Consider the following 23,766-nt stretch of genomic DNA (forward strand, 5'->3'; position numbering starts at 1 on the left):
TTGGAGGCCCTGGTTGAGGGAGGAGAGGGGGAGGGGGGGAGAGGGGGAGGAGAAAATTTTTTTAAAAAATGTTTATTTTTTGTTTTTTTTGTGAGTGGATGTTTGTCTGATAGTATGAGTGAGGGAAGGGGGGGAGGGTAGGGAGGGAGGGGAAAAAAGTGGAAAGGAGAAAAGAATAGTGTAGGAGACGGAAAGATGAACTCCATAGCTGTCTTCTCGGAAGACACAATACAGAGGTAGATTAAAGGGGGCAGCAGTGATGTTTGGAGAGGAAGGGAGAGGGAAGAGTGAAAAGGAAGATTGGGTAAGAGCCTTGCGATCTGGACAAACTGTTTCCTCGTCAAGGATTTTTTTTCTCTTTCTTATTGCGGGCACTATTGGTACCCTGGAAAATGATGAATATTTCTTTGAATGTGAACACATTGTGTACTGGGAAGAGGATGGGGGCTTGTATTGTGGTTCTCGTTCTCTTTTTGTTTATGCCTTGGAGGTATATATTATACTTTGTGTTGTAATTCTCCTTGAAATTGAAATAAAGAACAATAAATCCAAAAAAAAAAAAAGAAAGCTAAGAACGTAGTATTCTGTGGCTGAAGGTACATTAGGCATTCACGGGATACAGAAGTAAGTGTCGGCCTTGAAAGGCCCCAAAAATTAGCCCACATGGGTTTACCTGACAACTAAGAACGTAGTATTTGGTGCCTGGAGGTACATTAGGCATTCACACAGTATACAGAAGTAAGTGTCGGCCTGTATAGGCCCCAAAAATTAGCTCACATGGGTTTAACTGACAGCAAAGAACGTAGTATTTAATGGCTGGAGGTACATTAGGCATTCACATGATACAGAAGTAAGTGTCGGCCTGTATAGGCCCCAAAAATTAGCTCACATGGGTTTAACTGACAGCAAAGAACGTAGTTTGATGGCTGGAGGTACATTAGGCTTTCACAGGATACAGAAGTAAGTGTCAGCCTATATAGGCCCCAAAACTTAGCTCACATGGGTTTAACTGACAGCAAAGAACATAGTGTATTTGATGGCTAGAGGTAAATTAGGCATTCACACAGGAGAAACAAAAAGAAAGCCAACGAATAACTTGAGGTGCCATCTTGCCATGGCCAGATGTGGCAGGGGTGATTGCCTACGGCCAGATCACCCTGAACGCACCCGATCTTGTCTAATCTTGGAAGGTAAGTAGGGTCGGGCCTGGTCAGTACCTGGATGGGAGACCGCCTGGGAATACCAGGTGCTGTAGGCTTTTGGCTTTTCCTTTATTCGTTGGCTTTCTTTTTGTTTCTCCTGAGGTGCCATCTTGCCATGGCCAAGTTCAAAGGGGTCGAGGGTGGCAGGGGTGATCGCCTACGGCCACATCACCCTGAACGTGCCCTATCTCGTCTGATCTCAGAAGCTAAGCAGGGTCGGGCTTGGTTAGTCCCTTGATGGGAGACCGCCTGGGAATACCAGGTGCTGTAAGGCTTTTGGGTTTTCCTTTTTTTTTTTTTATTTAAAATTTTGTAATATAACACGTGAGTATCAACAACAGAAAAGGTACAATTAAATACAGACATTATGCAAATTGGGTCACTCATAGTATGGGTAACCTGAACTGGGGAAGGGCAGGGTGGGGGGAGGGGGGTCCAGGGTAAAAAGAGCATGGAAACTGATGGGGAATGTGAGAGTGGGGAAGAGTTCTTGGGCGAGTCCTGGAACGTAAATGTATATTGATCCATAGAGGGGTCGGATTTGGGGAAGGAGTACTTGACGTAATTGTCCCATTTCTGTAGAAATGATTTCCGTGAGGATGGGGCTGAAAAAAACGTGTTGAGGCGGTCAATGGAAAGAAGTGTGGAAAGCTCTGATCTGACCCGGGAAACTAAGGGGGGAGTCGTGGAGATCCAATTAGTTAGGATTGTCCTTCTGGCCACCAGTAAACAGGTCAGGATCCACAGACGATGTGGCGAGGCACACTTTTGGAGGCGTTTGTCCCAGTAACCGAACAGGAGCAATATAGGGTCTTTGGGTATGTGCCACTTCGTCACTTCCCCGATGAAGGTCAGTACCTGGTCCCAGAATGTCATGATATAGGGACAGGACCAGAACTTGTGGCAAAGAGAAGGTCTTTCCGCGGAACATAACGGACAATTATGAGCATCCTGAATCGTTTTGTTTAGAGGTACATTAGGCATTCACACAGTATACAGAAGTAAGTGTCGGCATGTATAGGCCCCAAAAATTAGCTCACATGGGTTTACCTGACAGCTAAGTATGTAGTATTTGGAGGCTGAAGGTACATTAGGCATTCACAGGATACAGAAGTAAGTGTCGGCCTGTATAGTCCCCAAAAATTAGCCCACATGGGTTTAACTGACAGCTAATAACGTAGTATTCTGTGGCTGAAGGTACATTAGGCATTCACAGGATACAGAAGTAAGTGTCAGCCTGTATAGGCCCCAAAAATTAGCTCACATGGGTTTAACTGACAGCAAAGAACGTACTGTATTTGATGGCTGGAGGTACATTAGGCATTTCCAGTATACAGAAGTAAGTGTCGGCCTTTATAGACCCCAAAAATTAGCTCACATAGGTTTAACTGACAGCAAGGAACGTAGTATTTAAAGGATGGAATTACATTAGGCATTCACAGGATACAGAAGTAAGTGTCGGCCTGTATAGGCCCCAAAAATTAGCTCACATGGGTTTAACTGACACCAAAGAACGTAGTGTATTTGATGGCTGGAGGTACATCAGGCATTGACAGTATACAGAAGTAAGTGTCGGCCTGTTTAGGCCCCAAAACGTAGCTCACATGGGTTTAACTGACAGCAATGAACGTATTATTGGATGGCTAGAGGTACATCAGGCATTCACACAGTATACAGAAGTAAGTGTCGGCCTGTATAGGCCCCAAAAATTAGCTCACATGGGTTTACCTAAAAACGTAGTATTCTGTGGCTAAAGGTACATTAGGCATTCACAGGATGCAGAAGCAAGTAGAAAATGTTAGGTACCGACCCTAAATGCCAGTAAGCCAAGAAAGGTCCTGCCACATCCCTAAGGACATATGAGAAAAAAGTGTATCAAGTGGTATTGGTGTTCCAATACACCAGACCCTAAATGAGCCCCACAGGGAACTGTGTATTCTGAGGAAACACCCAACCTGGGACTTTGTAGGCAGGAGTTACTTGGCATGAATAGATAAATAGAAGACCAATTTAATATATAATGATTTTATTAATACATGTGTACAAAATTGTTAAAAAAGACACAGATGCAAAGGCATCAAAAGACAGTCAATATAGAAAATATGTGATAAATAAAATTATGAGCCATATCCTAGAGTAGTGGGGTCACCCAGGTCCAACATGTTTCGCCGACTCTGCAGACTCATTTTGACTACATTTTTTTTCTGACCTTTGGAGCAAATGCAGTAATTTGACTAAAAAAGGATTTTAAGACACTTGGAGACCAAAATAGAGTAATTTTGACTGAAAATATCTTTTCAGGCCATTGGAGCCCAAATGGCCAGTTTTAGACTAATCTTGTCTAAACCCAGCTTTTTAAGGCTCTAAAAGACAAAAATACAGTCATTTTGACTAAAAAAATGTTCAGACCTTTGGTGACCAAATGCCGTTATTTTGACTAAAAAAGGATTTTTAGACACTTGGAGACCAAAATAGTCATTTTGACCAAAAAAATTTCAGGCCATTGGAGAGCAAAATGCAGTTATCTTGTCTAAAACTGGCTTTTTAAGACTCAAAGACAAAAATACAGTCATTTTGCCTAAAAAAGTTTTTCAGACCTTTGTTGACCAAATGCAGTTATTTTGACTAAAAAAGGCTTTTTAGACACTTGGAGACCAAAATAGTTATTTTAATCAAAAAAAATTTCAGGCCATTGGAGCCAAATGTCTAAAATCTTGTCTAAAACCGGCTTTTTAAGGCTCTAAAAGACAAAAATTGACAGCTAAAAATGTAGTATTCTGTGGCTGAAGGTACATTAGGCATTTACAGGATAAAGAAGTAAGTGTCGGCCATAAAAGGACCCAAAAATTAGCCCAAATAGGTTTACCTGACAGCTAAGAACGTAGTATTCTGTGGCTGAAGGAACATTAGGCATTAACAGGATAAAGAAGTAAGTGTCGGCCATAAAAGGCCTGGTAAATCTCCGGGGGCTGATGGTATCCCGTCGGAGGTTTACAGCCGATACGCTGAACAGTTGGTGCCCGTGCTGCTGCGGGTATATAACGAAGCCTTCCGTATTGGCCGCTGTTAGGAATGCTTCCTGAGCACACTGATGTGCTGTCATGAATCTGCAATCTAAAGGGTTAACCTAGAGCAGACTAATTGCAGTAATTGGCAAACAGGCTGCCTTATTTAAACAGCTCAGAAGCACTGTGTCTTTGCTGACTTGTCTGCAGCTCTTCCTGTGTTCCTGAAGCCTGCTTCCTGTTACCTGTTTGATATCCGTTTTGACCTTTGGCTTGTTCCTGACCTTGTTGACCTGCTGCCCGTCCTGACCCCCGGCTTGTTTGACCATTCTCTCGGATCTCCCTTGTCTGCTTATCTGCCTTCGGATCATGACCGGCTTCTCCCTTGGTGGGGCGACCCTGAGGACTGCGACCTGGTATCCACACGCAGCAAAATCCATCCTCCCCACTAGAGGCTCTGGCGAAAACCGGTGGAAACTTAGATTCCGCACCTCAGGTTAGCCTGTGTCACTTACCTTGGGGGTTCCCGTCTAAGCTCCGCCCTCTGGCACACGTGGGGCCTTCCTCTGCCATCAGGCTACCACTTGTATCCCTAACAGTACAAGTCAGCCATGACGGAGCCTGCAAGAGAAGCCTCACCGTTGGAAGAGATCTGCCAACACCTCGCAGCCCTGTCTCAAACCGTAAAGTCACTTCAAGACGGCTACACACAGCTAGAGGAACGGCTGCGCTCTACGACACTTCAGGGGGATCCTCCTGTATTATCTGCTTCCTCTCCTGCTGCAGCACTCTCTGCACCTGCTTCTGGCCCTACCGTAGTGATGCTGCCACCAGAACCTCGAGTTCCTGCTCCCGAAAAATATTCCGGGGATCGCGGTAAATTCCGCGCCTTTCGCAACGCCTGCCAGCTGTATTTCTCCCTGCAACCTCGAACCTTTTCTTTGGAGACCACCAAGGTGGGGTTTGTTTATCTCCCTGCTCCTAGGCGAACCCCAGTTCGCCTAGGAGCAGGGAGATATCGGCTCCTTGAAGAGGGCAGCCTCCATTAAACTCCTTACGGTCATTTTTTGAGGCCATGGCACAGCTCTATGTTGACCCGCAGCGATCCTCCACCGCAGAAGCTGCGCTTCATGTTCTTCAGCAGGGTCGCAGGCCCGTAGAACACTACGTCACTGACTTCCGCTGCCTCAGTTCCGATACGTCCTGAAACGAAGCAGCACTCCGGTATCAGTTCCGTCTCGGCTTTCAGAAGGACTGAAGGACGAGCTGGCGCGGGTAGGTGTCCCCAACGCCTTGGAAGATTTGATTTCCCAGGCCATTCAAATCGTCCGGTGGCTACGGGAGCGCAGAGCAGAACGATCTCCGCAGCAGTTCAGACCAGCCTGGACGCTACCACGAGCTGCTCATCCTGCATACTTTTCTTCTGCTGGGTCAGCTCTTACCAACCCCGCTCCCGCTGGAGTCGCCTCAGATATGACTGAACCTTGGGATCATACGGCCTGGTTTGTCCCCGGAGGAGAGACGCCGTCACCAGTTGGGTAAGCTGTGCCTGTATTGCGGTGAAGCTGGCCACTATGTGCGCTCCTGCCCGGCAAAATACCATAAGTTCATGCCGGCCTCACCATCTGTTGCCAGTTCCTCCCACCTAGCCTTTCCTGTGTCATTACAGCTTCCGGAAGGACTCGTCCCAGTTACCGCAATCATTGACTTTGGAGCCTGCCGTTGTTTCATTGATCGCTCGTTCGCCCTGCATGTTGCGTACCTCTCCGGCTCAAGACTCAGGACCTCACCATCTTCCTGGCTGATGGCTCCCACATCAAATCTGGGCCCGTGACCCAAGAAACTTTTCCCCTTCCTATGGTCTTCTCCTCCGGCCATAAGGAACTGATTAGCCTGGATGTTATCACATCCTCCTTATTTCCCATTATCCTGGGATTACCGTGGTTGCAAGCACATAACCCGCAAGTCAATTGGATCACAGGCACCATCCAGTTCCCATCTCTTTACTGCAAGAATTCCTGTCTACCCGCTCCTCCTGAATTCCCCAAGACTCTGTTCTGTCTTGAATCCGAACCTGATGTATGTTCTGTGGTGCCCAAAGCATACCATGATTTCCTGGATGTATTCAGCAAACGGGGAGCAGAGACCTTGCCCCCCCACCGTCCATATGACTGCCCCATCGACTTGCTCCCAGGAGCCGAAATCCCGTTCGGCCGGATTTACCCACTTTCTGAACGTGAGCTGGACGTCTTAAAGGACTATGTAGACGAAAGTCTGAAGAAGGGGTTCATCCATCCCTCTACCTCTCCAGCAAGGGCAGGTATCCTCTTCGTAGAGAAGAAGGATCACACCCTCCGACCCTGCATCGATTATAGGGATTTAAATAAAGTTACTATTAAAAAACGTTATCCCCTTCCTCTAGTCCCCGAACTCTTTCAGAGACTCAGATCTGCCATCCTGTTTACTAAGCTGGATCTTCGTGGGGCGTACAACTTGGTGCGCATCCGAGAGGGCGACGAATGGAAGACTGCTTCCCGCACTAGATTCGGACATTTCGAATACCTGTTAATGCCATTTGGCCTTTGTAATGCTCCTGCCACGTTGCAACACTTTGTGAACGACATCTTCAGGGATTGGTTGGATATCTTCGTCATCGTATACTTGGATGACATCCTAATCTTCTCAACATCCCTAGAGCAGCATCGCGAGCACGTTCGAAATGTCCTCGGTCGCCTTCGCCAGCATGGTCTCTACGCCAAGGCCGAGAAGTGCGTTTTTGAGCAGAACAGTATCCCGTTTCTGGGGTTAATAATTTCCACAGAAGGAATAGAGATGGATCCTCAGAAGGTCTCTGCCATTCTGGACTGGCCACCTCCATCAGACAAAAAGGGAGTACAGCGCTTCGTTGGCTTCGCCAATTTTTATAGGAGGTTCATTAAGGGGTTCTCTAACATCATAGCCCCTTACTAAGAAGAACGTCCACTTCCAGTGGACCCCAGAAGCTCAGTCCGCCTTCTCGGTTCTTAAAAAACATTTTACCTCTGCCCCTATCCTAAGTCACCCGGATCCTGCCTTACCCTATCTCCTGGAGGTAGACGCATCGGACGTTTCGGTCGGGGCAGTCATCTCCCAAAGACAGGGAACTAGAGACTTAACTCACCCAATAGCCTTCTTTTCCCGGAAACTCTCTCCCGCGGAGAAAAACTATGATGTCGGGGATCGGGAACTCCTGGCAATCAAAGCCGCTCTCGAAGAGTGGAGATATCTACTAGAAGGAGCATCACACCCGATTCTTATATTTACCGATCATAAGAACCTTGAGTACTTAAGATCTGCAAAGCGACTTAGACCCCGCCAGGCCCGATGGGCACTCTTCTTCTCCAGATTCTCGTTCCATATCACCTATCGGCCCGGGTCGAAAAATGTCAAACCAGATGCCCTGTCCCGGATGTTTGATAATACTAAAGAAGAGTTGGTACCTGACACTATCCAGTCAGAGAAAAACTTCCTGCTCACTAGCCTGAAATCCCATCTTGAGCAAGCCTCTGCCAAAATTTCCGGTCCACCCGGGATACCCCTGTCACGCAAGGATGGTTTGTTGTGGGCTAAGGACAAAATATTTGTCCCGGAGGGAGTCAGAGTTTCGGTTCTAGCTGCCTGCCATGACCACCCTCTTGCTGGCCATTTTGGTGTTCATAGGACCCTTGACCTCATGCAACGCACCTTCTGGTGGCCTGAGATGGGAAAAGACTGCAGAAGTTATGTGTCTTCCTGTGTTTCTTGCTGAAGGAGTAAAACCACCAGAAGTAAGGCGTGGGGTCTCCTCAGACCACTCCCAATCCCTGACCGGCCCTGGCAAACTATCGCCATGGACTTTATCGTGGAACTTCCACCTTTGGCCGGGTGCTCCGCCATTTTTGGGGTTGTAGACCGGCTTACTAAGATGGCCCACTTTCTACCCCTCAAAGGTACCCCCTCTGCAAAAGAAACTGCAGAAGTCTTCATTAGGGAGATTGTGTGACTCCACGGGGTACCCACGAACATTATCTCGGACAGAGGGGTACAGTTCATGTCCCGCTTTTGGAGGGCCTTGTGTAAGCTACTAAAAATTGAATTATCTATGTCCTCAGCTTACCACCCGCAGACAAACGGGCAAACAGAGAGGACAAACCAGACCCTGGAACAATATCTCCGGTGCTTTACCACCTTCGTCCAGGACGACTGGGTAGCATTACTACCATTTGCGGAATTTGCCTTTAATAATTCACGACATTCCATTACCGGGCAATCTCCCTTCTTTGCCAATTATGGTTTTCATCCTTCCTTTCTGCCCGACGTCCCATCTGATTCTGGAGTGCCCGCAGTTCAGGTCACCATTGACTTCTTCACGAGTAACAACAAACTTCTGCAGGACACCTTGGCCAAGGCTCAGATAGCGTCCAAAAGAATCTTTGATGGGAAAAAGAGGGGAGAACTGATTCTCCAACCAGGTGCCCAGGTCTTTTTATCCACAGCTAACCTGCGCTTGGCCTGACCATCCAAGAAGTTGGCTTCCAGGTTTATCGGCCCATTCCCCGTTAAAATAAGACTCAATGCCGTGTCCTATGAGTTATCCTTACCTGATACCCTACGGATCCATCCTGTGTTCCATATCACTCTTTTTTAAAACCCGTGGTTCCCGACGCCTTCCCCGGCAGAAGCCCTGGACCTCCGGAACCAGTGATGGTGGATGGCGACATGGAGTACGAAGTTGAGGCTGTACTTGATTGCCGGAAAAGAGGTAACCAGCTTCAGTTCCTTATTAAATGGAAGGGTTATGTGCCGGAAGAGAATTCCTGGGAACCTGAGAGTAACATTTATGCCGCAGACCTGATCCAGGCGTTTTTTCTTGCCCATCCTCAGAAAAGCAGTTTGTTGGACACCCGGAGGTTGCCCTTAAGGGGGGGGGCAATGTTAGGAATGCTTCCTGAGCACACTGATGTGCTGTCATGAATCTGCAATCTAAAACCTAGAGGAGACTAATTGCAGTAATTGGCAAAGAGGCTGCCTTATTTAAACAGCTCAGAAGCACTGTGTCTTTGCTGACTTGTCTGCAGCTCTTCCTGTCTTCCTGTGTTCCTGAAGCCTGCTTCCTGTTACCTGTTTGATATCCGTTTTGACCTTTGGCTTGTTCCTGACCTTGTTGACCTGCTGCCCGTCCTGACCCCCGGCTTCTTTGACCATTCTCTCGGATCTCCCTTGTCTGCTTATCTGCCTTCGGATCTTGATCGGCTTCTTCCTTGGTGGGGTGACCCTGAGGACTGCGACCTGGTATCCACACGCAGCAAAATCCATCCTCACCACTAGAGGCTCTGGTGAAAACCGGTGGATACTTAGATTCCGCACCTCAGGTTAGCCTGTGTCACTTACCTTGGGGGTTCCTGTCTAAGCACCGCCCTCTGGCACACGTGGAGCCTTCCTCTGCCATCAGGCTACCACTTGTATCCCTAACAGCCGCCTTCCTGCCTCTATGTCCGAAGCTATAGTTGTTTTCCTGCTGAAGCCCGGCAAGGATCCGCTTTTGTCGGATTCCTAAAGGCCCATATCTCTACTCACAACGGATGTTAAAATTCTAGCTAAGATACTGGCCACTAGGCTGTCCTCTGTTGTCCAGGGGGTTGTCCATAGGGATCAATCGGGGTTTATCCTGACCAGATCGACGGCACTTAATCTCCGCCGACTATTTCTGAACCTTCAGATCCCAGTAGACAACCCTGGGAACCGGGCAGTCTTTTCGCTAGATGCCGCTAAGGCATTCGATAGTGTTGAATGGGTGTACCTATGGGAAGTTCTCAAGCGCTTTGGTGTGGGAGAGAACTTTCTGAACTGGGTGTGGGTACTGTACGCTGCCCCCACGGGCAGACTGAGGGTGAACGGGGAGCTTTCTGGACCCTTCTGTTTGCACAGGGGGACTAGGCAGGGCTGCCCGCTATCTCCATTGCTGTTTGCCATGGCACTGGAGACCTTAGCGGCGCGGATTTGGTCCTCCCCTGACATAGTGGGGTTCAGAAGGGGCTCCCATGCAGACGTTATCTCACTCTATGCGGATGACACACTGCTCTACCTAGGTGATACAGGGGAATCCTTGCGGGCGGTAATGTCCCTTATTGACTATTTTGGGTCCCTGTCGGGATTTTCCATAAATTGGGATAAATCAGTTTTAATGCCCCTTGATCCCATAACTCAGCCTCTTCCGGACTGTGCATCCACAGTGCGAGTGGTTGACTCCTTCAAATATTTGGGGATCCAGGTGTCTCCTGATCCTACCCAGTATATCACACTGAACCTCGTACCTCTGATGCAAAGTTCCCTTGTTGGTGGCTGGGCGAGTCAATCTAATTAAGATGGTGTGGGCTCCTCAACTTCTTTATGTCTTGCACAACTCCCCAATCTGGATACCCAGGAAATGGTTCTATAGGATTGACTCCCAGTTCCGAGAACTGATCTGGTGCAAAAAAGTGGCTAGGATTAAATTGGCTACCCTTCAGATGGGCAAGTCCCCAACCCCAGAGTATATTTTCTAGCCTTCCAGGTTCAGCATATGGGGGGCTGGGGTCTTTTGGATCCATTCGATCCTATTGGGTCCTTATTGGTCCCTACTGACTCGCCTCACCCTGTCCTTGTACACCTTGAAGCGGGGTTCTCCAATATGGGGACTCGGTTACCCACACTCGCCTTGATTCGCATGGTGTGGCGCTGTGTCAAGGGGATGTTGCAGATCACGGGTTACCTTCCTCAGACTCCGATTTGGCATAATCGCAACTTTTCGGAACTGTTTCATCTAGAGGGCGTGGAGATGTGGGAGGCCCATGGTGTATATTTTATAGCACAATTGTTCAGAGCTGGGGTACTGAAATATATTCAAGACTTACAGAGGGAGTTTGATGTTCCTAGGCACTGTTTCTTTCGCTACCTACAATTGAGACACGCGATGATGGCCCAGGCAGGCTTGGCTTCTTTGACACCCGACACTCACTGCCTGTTGGGTGAGGTGTTTCGGGTCTCGGACAAGAATATGATCTCACAGGTTTATGTCCTTCTGTTGGGATCCGTGCAGGACCCCTCTTCCCTCCCTGCTCGTGCGGGGTGGGAGGGGGGATCTTGGACCCATAGATGGGGAGACGTGGGATCTTTGCCTCTCATCGATCCCTTTGGTGTCGGTGTCGGCCTCCCATAAGATATCTCACTTATTTCTGTTTCACAGAGCATACAGAACACCGATGCAGCTGTACCGTTGGGGACGCAGATCTACTCCCTTGTGCCCCAAATGTGAGAGAGACCAGGGTACACTTATACACATGATGTTTAGATGTCCCAAGCTGTTTCGCTACTGGGGGAAGGTAATTGACACGATCTCTAAAGTGTATAATTTTCAGCTACTAAGGGATCCTGTGGTCTGTCTGCTTGGTGCTCTGGAGGTGGACACTCTGACCCCAAATGCTCACGTTGCCGTGTTGCGATTGTTGTATATTGCTCGCAAATTAATTACTAGATTTTGGATCGCCTCCAGGGTGCCGAGCATGGGCCAGTGGATAACACAGGTCAATGCCTCTTTAATCAGGGAAAAGCTGACATACCAGCATTGAAATGCTCACAAGAAATTTGCCTCGTTATGGCAACCTTGGTTGGATGACCCGGCCTTGGCTCCCCCCAGTTGGTTATGGATCGGCTGCTCATTGGATAGGGTAGCATTTCTTGAGAAGAGTGCAGAGTCCTCCCATCCTTTCCCTTCCTTTCCCCCCTCCCCCCTCCCTTTAAGTTTTCTGCCACTGTTTTCCTTTTTTCCCTTCCCTTCTCCTTTGCACTTAGTACTTCAGGTGGGTTTTTGCTACTTTACGGAGGTGTGTGCTATATTGCTAGATGTTCATGGTCCTATTACTATTGGGAGGGAATAACTGTATGTTTTTATTTATCCTTCACGTATGCACATGGGAACATGCTAAGGTTTGTTTACTTGGCTGTAATTTTCACCTGAATGCGATGGTTTATGGATGACCTTTTCCTGTACTGTTGCTGTTATATCCTTTATATATTTGTATTTTTCCGAACACTGGTTCTGTAACTGATTATGTCTACCGTTCATGTTATTTATTCAGTGTACTGTTTATACTCAATAAATATTAAAACATTTTTTAAACCTTTGGTGATCAAATGCAAAAAATAAATGCTTTTTAGACACTTGGAGACCAAAATAGAGTCATTTTGACCCAAACAAATGTATCAGGCGGTTGGTTACCAAATGCAATTATCTTGTCCAAAACCGGCTTTTTAAGACTCTAATAGACGAAATAGTCATTTTGACTAAATGTTTATTTCAGACCTTTGGTGACCAAATGTAGTTATTTTGACTAAAAGGGGCTTTTTAGACACTTGGAGACCAAAATAGAGTCATTTTGACCAAAAAATGTTTTCAGATCACTGGTTACGAAATGTAATTATCTTGTCTAAAACCGGCTTTTTAAGACTCTAAAAGACAAAAATACAGTCGTTTTGGCTAAAAAAGTTTTTCAGACCATTGGTGACCAAATGCAGTTATTTTGACTAAAACAGGCTTTGGAGACCTAAATAGAGTCATTTTGACCAAAAACATGTTTTCAGACCATTGGTTACCAAATGCAGTTATCTTGTCTAAAAGCGGCGTTTTGAGACTCTAAAAGACAAAAATATAGTCATTTTGGCTAAAAAAAGTTTTTCAGACCTTTGGTGACCAAATGCAGTTATTTGACTAAAAAAGGCTTTTTAGACACTTGGGAGACCAAAATAGAGTAATTTTGACCAAAAACATGTTATCAGGCCTTTTGTTACGAAATGCAATTATCTTGTCAAAAAGCGGCGTTTTAAGACTCTAAAAGACAAAAATACAGTAATTTTAGCTAAAAAAAAGTATTTTGACTAAAATAGGCTTTTTAGGCACTTGGAGACCAAAATAGAGTCATTTTGACCCAAACAAATGTTTCAGGCGATTGGTTAGAAAATGCAATTATCTTGTCCAAAAGCGGCTTTTTAAGACTCTAATAGACGAAAATACAATCATTTTGACTAAATTTTTTTTTCACACCTTTGGTGACCAAATGCAGTTATTTTGACTAAAAAAGGCGTTTTAGACATTTGGAGACCAAAATAGAGTCATTTTGACCAAAAACATGTTTTCAGGCCATTGGTTACCAAATGCAGTTATCTTGTCTAAAAGCGATGGTTTGAGATTCTAAAAGATAAAAATACAGTCATTTTTGGTAAAAATGTTTTTCAGACCTTTGGTGACCAAATGCAGTTATTTTGACTAAGAAAGGATCTTTAGACACTTGGAGACCAAAATAGAGTCATTCTGACAAAAACATTTTTTTCAGGCCATTGGTTACCAAATGCAGTTATCTTGTCTAAAAGCGATGGTTTGAGACTCTAAAAGACAAAAATACAGTCATTTTGGCTAAAAAAAAGTTTTTCAGACCTTTGGTGACCAAATGCAGTCATTTTGACAAAAAAGGATTTTAAGACACTTGGAGAGCAAAATAGAGTCATTTTGACCAAAAACATGTTGTCAGGCCTTTTGTTACGAAATGCAATTATCTTGTCTAAAAGCGGCGTTTTAAGACTCTAAAAGACAAAAATACAGTAATTTTAGCTAAAAAAAGTATTTCAGACCTTTGGTGAACAAATGCAGTTATTTTGAAAAAAGAGGCTCTTTAGACACTTGGAGACCAAAGATAGAGTCATTTTGACCAAAAAAATGTTTTCAGGCTATTTGTTACCAAATGCAGTTATCTTGTCTAAAAGCGGCGTTTTGAGAATCTCAAAGACAAAAATACAGTCATTTTGGATAAAAGTTTTTCAGACCTTTGATGACCAAATGCATTTATTTTGACTAAAAAAGGCTTGTAAGACACTTGGAGACCAAAATAGAGTTATTTTGACCAAAAACATGTTGTCAGGCCTTTTTTTAAGAAATGCAATTATCTTGTCTAAAATCGGCGTTTTAAGACTCTAAAAGACGAAAATACAGTAATTTTAGCTAAAAAAGTATTTCAGACCTTTGGTGATCAAATGCATTTATTTTGACTAAAATAGGCTTTTTAAACACTCGGGAGACCAAAATAGAGTCATTTTGACCAAAAATGTTTTCAGATCACTGGTTACGAAATGTAATTATCTTGTCTAAAACCGGCTTTTTAAGACTCTAAAAGACAAAAATACAGTCATTTTGGCTAAAAAAGTTTTTCAGACCATTGGTGACCAAATGCAGTTATTTTGACTAAAACAGGCTTTGGAGACCTAAATAGAGTCATTTTGACCAAAAACATGTTTTCAGACCATTGGTTACCAAATGCAGTTATCTTGTCTAAAAGCGGCGTTTTGAGACTCTAAAAGACAAAAATATAGTCATTTTGGCTAAAAAAAAGTTTTTCAGACCTTTGGTGACCAAATGCAGTTATTTGACTAAAAAAGGCTTTTTAGACACTTGGGAGACCAAAATAGAGTAATTTTGACCAAAAACATGTTATCAGGCCTTTTGTTACGAAATGCAATTATCTTGTCAAAAAGCAGCGTTTTAAGACTCTAAAAGACAAAAATACAGTAATTTTAGCTAAAAAAAGTATTTTGACTAAAATAGGCTTTTTAGACACTTGGAGACCAAAATAGAGTCATTTTGACCCAAACAAATGTTTCAGGCGATTGGTTAGAAAATGCAATTATCTTGTCCAAAAGCGGCTTTTTAAGACTCTAATAGACGAAAATACAATCATTTTGACTAAATTTTTTTTCACACCTTTGGTGACCAAATGCAGTTATTTTGACTAAAAAAGGCGTTTTAGACATTTGGAGACCAAAATAGAGTCATTTTGACCAAAAACATGTTTTCAGGCCATTGGTTACCAAATGCAGTTATCTTGTCTAAAAGCGATGGTTTGAGATTCTAAAAGATAAAAATACAGTCATTTTTGGTAAAAATGTTTTTCAGACCTTTGGTGACCAAATGCAGTTATTTTGACTAAGAAAGGATCTTTAGACACTTGGAGACCAAAATAGAGTCATTCTGACAAAAACATTTTTTTCAGGCCATTGGTTACCAAATGCAGTTATCTTGTCTAAAAGCGATGGTTTGAGACTCTAAAAGACAAAAATACAGTCATTTTGGCTAAAAAAGTTTTTCAGACCTTTGGTGACCAAATGCAGTCATTTTGACAAAAAAGGATTTTAAGACACTTGGAGAGCAAAATAGAGTCATTTTGACCAAAAACATGTTGTCAGGCCTTTTGTTACGAAATGCAATTATCTTGTCTAAAAGCGGCGTTTTAAGACTCTAAAAGACAAAAATACAGTAATTTTAGCTAAAAAAAAGTATTTCAGACCTTTGGTGAACAAATGCAGTTATTTTGAAAAAAGAGGCTCTTTAGACACTTGGAGACCAAAGATAGAGTCATTTTGACCAAAAAAATGTTTTCAGGCTATTTGTTACCAAATGCAGTTATCTTGTCTAAAAGCGGCGTTTTGAGAATCTAAAAGACAAAAATACAGTCATTTTGGATAAAAGTTTTTCAGACCTTTGATGACCAAATGCATTTATTTTGACTAAAAAAGGCTTGTAAGACACTTGGAGACCAAAATAGAGTTATTTTGACCAAAAACATGTTGTCAGGCCTTTTTTTAAGAAATGCAATTATCTTGTCTAAAATCGGCGTTTTAAGACTCTAAAAGACGAAAATACAGTAATTTTAGCTAAAAAAGTATTTCAGACCTTTGGTGATCAAATGCATTTATTTTGACTAAAATAGGCTTTTTAAACACTCGGGAGACCAAAATAGAGTCATTTGGGAGACCCCCTGGGAATACCAGGTGCTGCAGACTTTTGCCTTTTGCTTTATTCGTTGGCTTTCTTTTTGTTTCTCCTGAGGTGCCATCTTGCCATGGCCAAGTTCAAAGGGGTCAATGGTGGCAGTGGTTATTGCCTATGGCCACATCACCCTTAACGCGCCCAATCTCGTCTGATCTCGGAAGCTAACCAGGGTCGTGCCTGGTTAGTACCTGGGAGACCACCTGGGAATACCAGGTGCTGTAGGCTTTTGGCTTTTCCTTTATTCGTTTGCTTTCTTTTTGTTTCTCCAGAGATGCCATTTTGCCATGGTCAAGTTCAAAGGGGTCGAGGGTGGTAGTGGTGATCGCCAATGGCAACATCACCCTGAACGCACCTGATTTCGTCTGATTCTCCTAAGCTAAGCAGGGTCGGGCCTGGTTAGTACCTGGATGGGAGACCACCTGGGAATACCAGGTGCTGTAAGCTTTTGGCTTTTCCTTTATTTGTTGGCTTTCTTTTTGTTTCTCCTGCAGAGCCATCTTGCCATGGCCAAGTTCAAAGGGGTCGAAAGTGGCAGTGGTGATCGCCTACGGCCACATCACCCTGAACGTGCCTGATCTCGGAAGCTAAGCAGGGACGGGACTGGTTAGTACCTAAATGGGAGACCGCCTGGGAATACCAAGTGCTGTAGGCTTTTGGCTTTTTTTTTTTTTAAACAATCTTTATTTTTCAACATATAACAAAATCACACCGTACAAGGAAAAAAAAAAAGAACGCACAGTAGAAACAGCAAGTCAAACAATTGGCAAAGTGACAAGTGTTGCATGAGGGGAGCAGCAATCCTAGGCATCAAAAGGTGCTGTAGCTCCGCATACTACAGTAAGCCTCCAGGGCCGGTGATCCGAAGCCCAGGGGCGAGAGGCATGCCACCATGCGCCAGAGGTGGACACAAAAACGGAGCACTCAGGCCGCCAGGTGTGCGAAAAGGAAAGAAAAATCAAAATAGGAACAGCACCCCATCGGGGCCCTCCGGCGGGATACACCCAGAGAGAGGGGGGCTTAAAAAAGAGGCCTCCAACAAACCGCTCTCCGGGAAGTCGCCCCAACAGAGGACAGTCCCATCTCTCGACCCACCACCCAAGCCGGGCAGCGGGGAGGGGGGGGCCAGGCACCCACCACACCACAGCACCCCGTACTAATAGCAGACGGGGTGTCCACGACCCAGTGGGTCCACGGACACGACGCCGGCAGCATGCCTGTCGCCGGGCACATACAACACAAGCAAGTGGCATCACACAGTCAGTGAGAGAAGTAGAACGAAAGGGGGAGAGTATCAGAAGTAGGGGGAAACAAAGAGGGGGAACAGCAGGAAAAGAAGAGGGGGGGGAGAGAGAAACGTACCTGCTATCATCCGGGGCACACCCATCTCCACCACGCATCCCATCCACCGCCCTCCAACAGCCGGCTACACGCAGCTTCCAGTGGCCACCTAAGGAGAGGGGGGCACTGGACCCAGGGGTCGGGCTGGGGGCGAAGGGCCCGCCAAGTCCGTTAAGGACGGGTCAGCAAGCACTAACAGGGCCCTATCGAGGCTGGAGGGCACAAGGGCAGGGTCACCAATGTGATCCAGCCAGGGTCTCCACTTCTCAGCATCGCGGTCCCCAGTTCCCCTGCATTTAGCAAGCCATTCCTCCGCATCTCTGATGCCGTCAACAACTCGCCTCCACTCCGAGCCGCCCGGCACCTGCGGCCTCTTCCAGTACATAGGGATTAATCTCCTGGCAGCATTGAGGAGATGGGGCAGTATACTGCGTCGGTATCGGCTAATCGGCAGGCATGGAACGTGCAGCAAGAAGTGGAGGGGGTCGAAGGGAACCTCAACATCCAGGATGGCTTTAATCTGATCGCGGATGTCCCGCCAAAAGGGGGCAATGACCGGGCACTCCCACCAAATATGGAGGAGAGTACCACGGCCACCACACCCCCTCCAGCAAGTAGCAGGGACGGAGGGGAAAATACGATGAAGGTCGGCAGGGACCCTGTACCATCGAGTCATAATTTTGTAATTCGTCTCTTGCATTTTGGAATCTGTGGAGCTCGAGTGCGTAAGCTGGTAGAGATGAGCCGACCTCGTCTCCGAAAGTTCCCGGCCCAAGTCCCGCTCCCACGCCCGCAGGAATCCGGGCCTGGAAGCAGGAACCGCCTCCCCCAGTAGCTGGTACATTTCCGACACAAGACGAGGGGCCGCCTCGTCCTGTATGAACAAACGTTCAAAGGGTTTGAGAGAGGCAGGAGGGCGAATCGAGGGGCCGTAAACCCGGAAGAAATGGTGCAGTTGGCGGTATTTCCAGAAATTAAGTGGGGAACCACCCCGACGGCCTCCCAGCCGCTCGTAAGGCAACAGTCTGCCCCCCTCCAGCAGCTTACCACAACTAGCATTCCCATCATCCACCCAGGGGTCAAAGAACGACATCTGCTCACCCGGAGGAAACCAGAGGAAACCCCCCAGGGGCGCCAGCGGGGAAACAGGGGGCGCCAGGTCTAGAAGCTTATTGATGCGATCCCAGGTGTCCAAGACCTGGGTTGTCAGAGGAGACGTATAAGTCGACAGCCCCCTGTATTCCCGGGACAGCCAGGGAGCATAGGACAGGTTCCTACCCGCCATACACTTCTCCAAGGAAACCCAAAGCTTGGAGTGGGTGTGGAAACGCCAGTTCAAAATACGTTGTAGAACAACCGCCCTATAATAGCGACGCACATCTGGCAGGCCAAGGCCACCCAGATTTTTCGGGCGCTTCAGGGTAGTCAGTGCGAGGCGGGGGCGCTTCGCGTTCCATACAAAATCAATGAGCATGCCGTCAAGGTGAGTGAAGAAACCGCGGGCAGGGGGATGGGTAGCATTTGCAAGTAAAACAGCACCCGAGGGAGGACAGTCATTTTAACAATGTTAACCCTCCCTAGCCAAGTGAAAGCCGTCTTAGTCCAATGGAGGAAGTCCTGTTTGATGTTAGATAGCAGTCGGGGGTAGTTCTGAGCGTATAGCGTGTCGAAGCTGTTGGTAAGTTGGATCCCGAGGTACCTCATAGACGTGGCGGTCCATGTGAAGGGAAAGGCAGCCCTAAGGGCCCCGGAGAGGGACGAGGGGACGGACACCGGCAGTATCTCCGATTTGGTGAGATTTATTTTAAAGTTGGAAACAGCGCCAAAGCGCTCCAGTTCCCGCATCAGGACCGGCAGCGAGAGCAAGGGGTCAGTGAGATGGAATAACACATCATCAGCGTAGGCCGAGAGTTTGTGCTCCATGTTGCCTACCGTCACACCCCTAATATCGCCATTCGCCCGAAACCCTGCTCAAGAAAGGTTCCAGAACAAGGGCAAAAAGAAGGGGCGAAAGGGGGCACCCCTGCCTGGTACCGTTCCTGATCGGAATTAAGTGTCGGCCATAAAAGGCCCCAAAAATTAGCCCACATCAGTTTACCTGACAACTAAGAACGTAGTATTTGGTGGCTGGAGGTACATTAGGCATTCACACAGTATACAGAAGTAAGTTAAGGTGCTCCTAAGGACACTCCAAACACCGATATCCCCGTTCAGGAAGTACCACCACCAAAGGTAAAGGTTGGCCTCTTACCACAATGATTTGACCCCCATGACAGAGATCAAAAACAGCATATTTCAACCTCCACTGGCAAATCCTGCACCGGCTCACTCTCTGATCACTTCCACTTCCTCACAGATAGTTATAACATGTAAAGAGGGAAACAACTGCCATAGTGTAGTACCATTAAACAACTTTATTGGACACAATTCTCAAAGTGGCAACTCACATTTGGCTGTAGTTTGTATGGCGTGTGTAAATCAGGGTGTCCTCGAGGCTCGATTCCTGCTGAAAAAATGTCCGCCGCATCCCCTCCGTAGCTCCTCCTACGCGTTTCGTCAGAGACTGATGTCATCAGGGGGTGTGGCCTGCAGTGAATGTCCACAATTTATGCGCTGACGGAGACGGATAGGCGGGGCAATAGACAGGTCCCGGATCCCGGAAGAAAGACACTTGCGTGTCAGCGACCGCAAGCGGCATTTCACAAGAAGAGACATTAGAATGCGGTTCACGTGCGTACCAACGTCCGGAACCAAACATTAACATTAATCAAGACCAATATTAGCACTCATACAATATTCAGTGCAAAATAGATCTTATGCAGATGGATACAGCATATGTAAGCCCAATTGAGCTAAACACACAAGTATCCATTAGCTTTGCATGATTAGATGGTCACAATGGACCACAGTGGAAACCGGTGCCATCTCTCAGCAGAAATAAAAAAATCGGGAGACTCCGACCACACCGCCAAATACAACACTAATACATAAAAGATATATTAGCAATATTACCAATCATAAATCTAAAATACATGATCTTAAATAAAAACATATTAAAAAGGCCTCTCAAAAAGAAAATACAGATAAAAACACATGAACTCATTTGTTATAGGCTAAATGGTAACTAGTATACAGGCAATCTACCTTCAAACTATGAATTATGAATTATTGATGAAGGAATTGATGTCCCAATCAATATTGAGGGGCATAGGATTTGAAGCGGTAAATCCAACTGGTCTCCAACTGGGAGACCCCTCTCGTCAGATTGCTACCCCTCCAATTACCCGGGAATTTATCAATCCCCATAAAAATAGTGCCACTAGGATCTTTATTATGGCAGAGAGCATAGTGCCTTGGCGCGCTATGTTTAGGGAAACACATTACCCTGAACGTGCCCTATCTCGTCTGATCTTGGAAGCTAAGCGGGGTTGGGCCTGGTTAGTACCTGGATGGGGGACTTCCGGGGAATACCAGGTGCTGTAGGCTTCTGGCTTTTCCTTTAGTCGTTGGCTTTCTTTTGGTTCTCCTGTGGTGCCATCTTCTCCCCTGTATATGAATGATGATCATACGGTTCTACTATGTAGAACCGTTGATCACCATTCATACATCTGAAGCCACAGCCAATCACAGTAGAAAGCACGCCCCTAGGGACACACATTCAAAAAAAGTTAACCCCTTCACTGCCAGTGTATTTTTATAGTAACAGTGCATATGTATAGCACTGATTACTGTAGAAATGTCACTGGTAACCCCATAAGTGTCAAAAATGTCAGTCAAGGGTCCGATCTGTCCGCCGCAATGTCGCAGTACCGCAAAAAAAATCGCAGATCGCCGCCATTACGCGTTAAAAAAAAACAACAAAAATGACAAAAATCTTTCCCTTTGTTAGTAAACGCGATAACTTTTGCGCAAACCAATCAAAATACGCTTTTTGTGATTTTTTTTACCAAACATAGGTAGCATAAAACAAATTGGCCGAAAATGTTAAAAAATTTTGATTTTTACATTTTTTTTGGGGGGGGGTGGAATTTAATATAAAAAAATGTGAAAAATATTGCTATTTTTGCAAAATTTACGCTCTTTTTTTGTTTATAGCGCATGATCAAAAAATCGCACAGGTGATCAAATACCACCAAAAGAAAGCTCTGTTTGTGGGAAAAAAAAGGACGTCAAATTTGTTTAGATACAGCATCGCACGACCGCGCAAGTGTCCGTTAAAGTCACGCAGTGCCGAATCGCAAAATACCCCCTGGTCAGGAAGGGGGTAAAATCTTCCGGGGCTTAAGTGGTTAAAACTCTAAAAGACAAAAATAAAGTAATTTTGACTAAAAAATTTTTTTCAGACTTTTGGCTGACCAAATGCAGTTATTTTGACTAAAAAAGGCCTTTAAGACACTTGGAGACCAAAATAGAGTCATTTTGACCAATAACATTTTCAGGGCATTGGAGAGCAAAATGCAGCGATCTTGACTAAAACCGGCTTTTTAAGACTCTAAAATACAAAAATTCAGTCATTTTGAATAAAAAAAATGTTTCATTCACAGGATACAGAAGTAAGTGTCGGCCGTAAAAGGCCCCAAAAATTAGCCCACATGGGTTTACCTGACAGCTAAGAACGTAGTATTTGGTGGCTGAAGGTATATTAGGCATTCACAGGGTACAGAAGTAAGTGTCGGCCTGTATAACCTCAAAAAATAGCCCACATGGGTTTAAATGACAGCTAAGAACGTAGTATTCTTTGGATGAATGTACATTAGGCATTCACTGGATACAGAAGTAAGTGTCGGCCATAAAAGGCCCCAAAAAATAGCCCACATGGGTTTACCTGACAGCTAAGAATGTAGTATTCTGTGGCTGAAGGTACATTAGGCATTCACAGGGTACAGAAGTAAGTGTCGGCCTGTATAGGCCCCAAAAATTAGCCCAAATGGGTTTACCTGACAGCTAAGAATGTAGTATTCTGTGGCTGAAGGTACCTTAGGCATTCACAGGATAAAGAAGTAAGTGTCGGCCATAAAAGGCCCCAAAAATTAGCCCACATCAGTTTACCTGACAACTAAGAACGTAGTATTTGATGGCTGGAGGTACATTAGGCTTTCACAGGATACAGAAGTAAGTGTCAGCCTGTATAGGCCCCAAAACCTAGCTCACATGGGTTTAACTGACAGCAAATAACATAGTGTATTTGATGGCTGAAGGTACATTAGGCATTCACAGTATACAGAAGTAAGTGTCGGACTGTATAGGCCCCAAAAATGAGCTCACATGGGTTTAACTGACAGCAAAGAACGTAGTGTATTTGATGGCTGGAGGTACATTAGGCATTCACAGTAGACTGAAGCAAGTGTCGGCCTGTATAGGCCCCAAACATTAGCTCACATGGGTTTAACTGACAGCACAGAACATAGTATTTGATGACTGGATGTACATTAGGCTTTCACAGGATACAGAAGTAAGTGTCAGCCTGTATAGGCCCCAAAACTTAGCTCGCATGGGTTTAACTGACAGCAAAGAACATAATGTATTTGGTGGCTGAAGGTACATTAGGCATTCACAGTATACAGAAGTAAGTGTCGGCCTGTATAGGCCCCAAAAAATAGCTCACATGGTTTTAACTGACAGCAAAGAACGTAGTATTTGATGGCTAGAGGTAAATTAGGCATTCACACAGGAGAAACAAAAAGAAAGCCAACGAATAACCTGAGGTGCCATCTTGCTATGGCCAAGTTCAAAGGGGTCGAGGGTCGCCTACAGCCACATCACCCTGAACGCGCCCAATCTGGTCTGATCTCAGAAGCTAAGCAGGGTCGGCCTGGTTAGTACCTGGATGGGAGACCGACTGGGAATACCAGGTTCTGTAGGCTTTTGGCTTTTCCTTTATTCGTTGGCTTTCTTTTTGTTTCTCCTGAGGTGCCATCTTGCCATGGCCAAGTTCAAAGGGGTCGAGGGTGGAAGTAGTGATCGCCTACGGCCACATCACCCTGAACACGCCCAAACTGGTCTGATCTCGGAAGCTAAGCAGGGTCGGGCCTGATTAGTACCTGGATGGGAGACCGCCTGTGTAGTGGAGGAGTAGTTTAATCTACATGGGCTCTGCTGGTAGATAGGAAAACAGGTAATAATCCAACTAGGCAGGTACAGCATGCAACAATCCAGGTAGCGTTATACAATCCTTCCTTCCCAAGAACTAGATGACACATAGGCTGGGAGTCAACTCAGAATGCATTGTTTATTGAAAACACCAGAGATCTACACTTCTCCAAAACCCCCTCCCTCTTCGAGTGATTCCACACAAATACACAGCCCAAAATATGCTTACAAGGCAGACAGGAACAATAGGACAATGGAA

The sequence above is a fragment of the Pelophylax lessonae genome, assembly GCF_965119305.1.
Source record: "Pelophylax lessonae genome assembly, chromosome: 2".
NCBI lineage: Eukaryota > Metazoa > Chordata > Amphibia > Anura > Ranidae > Pelophylax > Pelophylax lessonae.